The sequence below is a fragment of the Mizuhopecten yessoensis genome, unplaced genomic scaffold (genome assembly GCF_002113885.1).
Source record: "Mizuhopecten yessoensis strain PY_sf001 unplaced genomic scaffold, ASM211388v2 scaffold714789, whole genome shotgun sequence".
Taxonomy (NCBI): Eukaryota; Metazoa; Mollusca; class Bivalvia; order Pectinida; family Pectinidae; genus Mizuhopecten; species Mizuhopecten yessoensis.
In genome coordinates, this window is record NW_018479296.1 from 1 (window position 1) to 5,289 (window position 5,289).

The 5,289-nt window shown below is 37.3% G+C and overlaps 1 long non-coding RNA gene across 1 annotated transcript; it reads right to left on the reverse strand.

The window, feature by feature from the left end:
- Positions 1-28: 28 nt before the first annotated feature.
- On the reverse strand, positions 29-5,289 carry LOC110441008. Its single transcript, XR_002461806.1, has 3 exons — positions 5,261-5,289; positions 4,730-4,924; positions 29-178 (listed from the first exon to the last, which is right to left on the reverse strand). It is a non-coding gene; the product is annotated as an uncharacterized LOC110441008 (long non-coding RNA).

Genomic DNA, 5,289 nt, shown 5'->3' on the forward strand with positions numbered 1-5,289 from the left:
ACATCTAATGACTAGCACTTACTTGGTAGGATCGTAGCCCCTGGTGGACCGATGTCCTGGGTAGGTCCTAAACACACCACTCCTCAGACCTATATTAGTCCATTTTACTTGGTTCAGCGACTCAAATGACCGGTTCTTCCAGACCTCTTCAATAGGCTGTGTTATCAAAACATCAGCTCTAAAATAAAATATTTGAATTCAAATTTGATTAACATAATGATGTTCTGATCATTGAAAAAAAATCGAAGATCGAGTGAGTGCAACAGAAAAATGAGCGCTCAACTATGGTTTTGTAAGCTTGATTAATTGAAAATCCTAAACAAGAGGCCCAACGGGCCTGCATCGCTCACCTGGTATTAATCTCACACTTGTAACCTTAAAAGTGATCTAAAGTAAAGCTATGGCCAAAAAATCAGTACTCATGACTACAAGAGGCCCAATGGGCCTGCATCGCTCACCTGGTATTAATCTCACACTTGTAATCTTAAAAGTGGACTAAAATACAGCTACAGGCAGAATATCAGTGTTTGATTCATAAGAACCTATTTAAGGATTTAAACATATAACGCCTGTGACCTTGAATGTCGAACATGGACATTAGGTTGAACAGAGTTTATAGTCTTCCAACACAGCATGCATCTGGCAAAATATCATTACGCTGGACCTTTTGGTTATATAGAACAAATCATTTAAAGATTTAAACATATAATGACCACTGTGACCTTGAATATGGGTAAAGGTCATTCACTTGGTAGTCCTTCATCCCAGCATGATAATGGCCAAATATCATCACTCTTGGCCTTTTGCTTATTAAGAAGAAGTCATTCAATGGTTTTAAACATATTTGACCCCTGTGACCTTGAATATATATGTCAAGGTCATTCATTTGAACAAACTTGGTAGTCCTTCATTCCAGCATGTTACTGGCATTATACTAGGCCTCTTGGTTATTCAGAAGAAGTTGTTTAAAGGTTAAAAACATATTCGACCCCTGTGACCTTGAAAAAAGCTGAAGTTCATTCATTTGAATAAACTTTTGTAGCTCTTCATCCCAGCATGCTACTGGCCAAATATCATCACCCTAGGCCTATTGGTTTTTCAGAAGAAGTTGTTTAAATGTTTTAAACATATTTGCCCTCTGTGACCTTGAATATAAGTCAAGGACATTTATTTGAACAAACTTGGTAGCCCTTAATCCAAGCATGTTACTGGTTAAATATAATCATCCTATGCCTCTTGGTTATTCAGAAGAAGTTGTATAAAGATTTTAACATATTTGACCCATGTCACCTTGAAAATGAATGAAGGTCACTTATTTGAACACACTTGGTAGCCCTTCATCCAAGCATGTTACTGGCCAAATATCATCATCCTATGCCTCTTGGTTATTCAGAAGAAGTTGTATAAAGATTTTAACATATTTGACCCATGTGCCCTTGAAAATGGATGAAGGTCATTTATTTGAACAAACTTGGTAGCCCTTAATCCAAGCATGTTACTGGTTAAATATAATCATCCTATTCCTCTTGGTTATTCAGAAGAAGTTGTATAAAGATTTTAACATATTTGACCCATGTGACCTTGAAAATGGATGAAGGTCATTTATTTGAACAAACTTGGTAGCACTTAATCCCAGCATGTTACTGGCCAAATATAATCATTCTAGGCCTCTTGGTTATTCAAAAGAAGTTGATTTAAGATTTTTACATATTTGACCCCTGTGACCTTGAATATAAGTCAAGGTCATTTATTTGAACAAACTTGGTAGCACTTAATCCCAGCATGTTACTGGCCAAATATCATCATCCTAGGCCTCTTGGTTATTCAAAAGAAGTTGATTTAAGATTTTTACATATTTGACCTCTGTGACCTTGAAAATTGATGAAGGTCATCGATTTGAACAAACTTGGTAGCCCTTCACCAAAGCATGCTTCTGGCCAAATATCATCACCCTAGGCCTTTTGGTTACTGAGAAGAAGTTGTTTAAAGTAAAAAGTTGACGCCGGATGGACGCCGGACGGATGACGGACGACGGACGACGCACCATGCCATAAACTCACTTGGCCCCGAAGGGCCAAGTGAGCTAATAAATCATTCAAAAGAACCTAGTAAAAGATGTTAAAATATTTGACCCCTATGACCTGTTGTCCGATCCCAATTATATACTATCAGGAATAAAATTTGTTGAAATGAAATGATGGGACAAATTTTAACATCATTTTTTTAGATCTCAAGGGAAGCAATTGTGATTGTGAAAATTTTACTTTTCTGCAAAAAGTTCCAATTCTTTTAAGTGAAACAAATCACATCCAAATCCAAGTAGTTGTTAAATGCAAATAAATAAAAAAAAGAGGCCCAGAGAGCCTGTATCACTCACTTGGCTATCTGAGCAATCATGGCAAAATATTCTCCAAATGATATCCAAGGGAATAGGCCAGACCCCAAAGCCAATCCTTGTAGCATATCTGTATTAGACTTTTCATGCCCAGCAATTTTATGTATGGTTATGGGATGGGGATCTCAACTGCTTGCAAGCTGTGACTCAGAAACTAGGTCCCTAGGGTTGTGGCCAGACACTGGGGTCAATTCTAATATCATGACTGCAATTGTCTCTTTATGCCCAGCATTTGTATATATAGTTTTGGGGTGGGGATCTCAACCATTTTAAAGTTATGACCTAGGGACTATGTCTCCAAGGATGGGGCCACTCCCCAAGGCTATCCTGGAAGCAAATGTGCATTCTTCTCTTTAAACTCAGCAATTGTATATGTGGTTATACAGGTGCTCCCTTTTGGCCCTGCCCGTCAGCCCCCAGGGGGGTCAGTCCCACCATTTGTACAATTTTGAATCTCCACTACCTAGGGATGGTTCCAGTCGAATATGGTTGATATCCATTTCTTAGTTCCAGAGAAGAAGTGTCTTAAAGCATATGAGAATATATAAAGAATATGATTGATATCCAGTACACAGTTCTACAGAAGAAGTCGTTTATAGCAATATAGCCAAAAAGCACACTTTTGGCCCCGCCCCTCAGCCCCACCATTAGTTCAGTTTTGAATCCCCACCACCTAGGGATGCTTCCTGTCAAATTTACTTCAATTCAAATCAGTGGTTAAGAAGGAGTAGTCGTTTGAAAAAATTGTTGACGTATGAACGACAGACGGACGACAGACGCCACAGTACCCTTGGTCCTTCTGACCCAGTGAGCTAATAAAAACCACTGTGTTTCCTTTTTTCAATTTTTCACCTGATTGTATGAAATATGCATGTGTTCTTATTTTTTGCCTTAAGATAATCAAATCTATCCATATAACTTCAATTAAAGCCACAGTGTGAAATGTGTTTAATAAATGTTATAATGAATAAAATAATTTTTCTGTCGGTCAGCAGGGTTATTTTTATTTTATCTTTTTATTAGTTTTAAAGTTCCGCACAATGTCACCCCGCCAAAATAATAATCTCCATATTGTTGCATAATCATTGTGTGAAAGTTTCAATGATTTTTGTTTATAAACTGTGAAAGGGTGACGCCTACTTAACTCATCAAAAATGGACAAGAGGCCCAATGGGCCTGCATTGCTGTATTAATATGCACACTTGTAACCTTAAAAGTGGACTAAAGTAAAGCTACAGGCAAAATATCAGTATTTATGACTCAAAGTCATTCAAAAGAACCTGTTAAAAGATTTGAACACATTTGAAGTTTATAGCCCTTCATCCAAGAATGCAACTTGCCCAATAACAACACCCAAGACATTTAATTTATTATTAAACAATTTACCAGATGTGACCTTGAAAGTTCTTTAAGGTCATTCACATGAACAAATTTGATAGCTTTTCGTCTGAGCATGCTACTGGTCACATATCACTACCCTTTGCATTTTGGTTATTCAGAAGAAGTTATTTAAAGATTTTAACATATTTGACCCCTGTGACCTTGAATATGGGTGAAGGTCATTCACTTAAACACAAAGTGGACTAAAATAAAGCTACAGGTAAAATATCAGTGTCTTGACTTAAAGGTTTTAAGACTATTGACCCCTGTGACCTTGAATATGGGCAAAAGTCATTCATTTGGACAAACTTGGTAGCCCTTTATCCCCACATACTACTGGCCAAATATCATCACCCTGGAGGTTTTGGTTAGTCAGAAGAAGTAGTTTTAAGGTATTTTAAGACAATTGACCCCCGTGACCTTGAATATGGGTGAAGGTCATTAATTTAAACGAACTCTGAAGCCCTTTATCCCAGCATGCTTATGGCCAAATATCATCACCCTAGACCTTTTGGTTATTTTGAAAAAGTCATTTTATAGCACTTTTAAGACAAATAACCTCTGTGACCTTGAATATGGGTGAAGGTCATTCATTTGAACAAATTTGGTAGCCCTTCATCCCAGCATGCTACTAGCCAAATATCATCAGCCTGGGCCTTCTGGTTATTCAGAAGAAGTTTATTAAAGATTTTAACATAATAGACTCCTGTGACCTTGAAAATGGGCAAAGGTCATTAATTTGGACAAACTTGGTAGCCCTTTATCCCAGCATGCTACTAGCTAAATATCATCAGCCTGGGCCTCTTGGTTATTCAGAAAAAGTTGTTTAAAGTAAAAAGTTGACGCCGGATGGACACTGAACACACGACAGACGGACAAATAACGGACGACGGAAGGGCCAGGTGAGCTAATAAATGTATCATGAAATAGCATGGAATAAATCCAAAAACTGACCGTATGCCTTTGTTAAATTTCTTTGAGGATTCCCCACAGCTTTTGTTATCCGGCTCCATGCTGTTGATCCACAGGTGAGCATCAATAGTTTTTTTTTCAAGATCGTCGTCGTAGAGATAGGATATTGGGTCACAGTAAGCCTTGGCGGGCAGGAAAATGGTAGAATACTTGTAGGAGATCCGCAACCCTGGGTACCTGATCAAAATGTAATCAAAATTATAGGATTATTTTAAAATTTTTCAATTATATGACCTATTTTTAAGGAGTTTGGCCATTCTGAACTGCATCCAATAAACAATACTGGGTCCAGTGTTTAACCTTAAACAAATCTAATGTTAACTAAACAACTCTCACTTCAAACAGGAAAACCTGCCTACACCCTTAAGTAGAAATGCACAATGTTTTGTTATAAACCAAGCCAGAATATATTGTTTCAAAATCTGTCACAGCAATTTTGCTTTCTTAAAAAAAATTGTAATAATACTAAATGGTCTTTATAAACACTTAGACAGCTTTAAAGGAATGACTTACCTGTCTTCACTCTCCTTGATCTCTATAAA